Source organism: Leguminivora glycinivorella, unplaced genomic scaffold, assembly GCF_023078275.1.
Source record: "Leguminivora glycinivorella isolate SPB_JAAS2020 unplaced genomic scaffold, LegGlyc_1.1 Scaffold8, whole genome shotgun sequence".
Taxonomy (NCBI): domain Eukaryota; kingdom Metazoa; phylum Arthropoda; class Insecta; order Lepidoptera; family Tortricidae; genus Leguminivora; species Leguminivora glycinivorella.
The window spans coordinates 564,110-565,021 of NW_025952833.1; the positions used below are offsets into that span (position 1 = coordinate 564,110).

A 912-nucleotide genomic window follows, 5' to 3' on the forward strand; every position below is an offset into this window, starting at 1 on the left:
AAAAGTTCTAAACACTTGTATTTAAGGGAAGTGATGTTTTTTTTGCATGTCACACCTTGACTTTTACATGACCTAATCCATATCCATACTAATATTATAAATGGGAAAGTGTGTGTCTGTTTGTTTGTCCGTCTTTCACGGAAAAACGGAGCGACGAATTGACGTGATTTTTTAAGTGGAGATAGTTGAAGGGATGGAGAGTGACATAGGCTACTTTTTGTCTCTTTCTAATGCGATCGAAGCCGCGGGCAAAAGCTAGTTGTATATAAAGCTAAGTTTTAATATTTCTAAAGTTAAATCCTGCTTGTCTTATTTCATATTTTAAATAAGCCAAAAATTACCTTTTTTTTTTTTATTTACGTTTAAGAAGTTTAACACTCTTATGGTAGATGTCGCTACGGGTCCCATTGACCTTAGTAGTGGAAAATTTCGCTGGCCTGGTTGAAGTCTTGGTGGCTCAGTTGGCAGAGCGTTGGAGTATCGATCCAAAGGCCGTGAGTTCAAGTCTCACCCAAGGCAGACATTTTCCACTTTTAAATTTATTCTAAGCCTAGTGGCATCGATTGCAGACGTTTCTGCTAATCAGAAGTTAAAAAAAAAAAAATTACCTTTTTTGTTTTATGTAGGTCGGATATGAGACCGTCAACATTGTTTGAGCAATAGTAATATTAGATTTGACAATGACAATATCCAATCTATGAGCTAATTGATGATGTATTTAAGATTTTGAATCAGGACGTGACTCTTTTAACTCAGTATATTCCCTAAAAGCTAAACGGTAAATTTCCCATTAACTCGTGTGTGACATAAAACCCGCCGTTAAAGCTAAGAGCCATCAAAATACTTTATAACGAAAAACAGTTGAGGTGGACAGTTTAATGACACTATTTTGACCTACAGACAAGACATTTT

General features: G+C 35.6%; 1 non-coding gene across 1 annotated transcript; it reads left to right on the top strand.

Annotated features, from left to right (window-relative positions):
* The first annotated feature begins 446 nt into the window (after window positions 1-446).
* Trnad-auc lies at window positions 447-519 on the top strand. Its single transcript has one exon. It is a non-coding gene; the product is annotated as a tRNA-Asp (tRNA).
* Window positions 520-912: the final 393 nt, after the last annotated feature.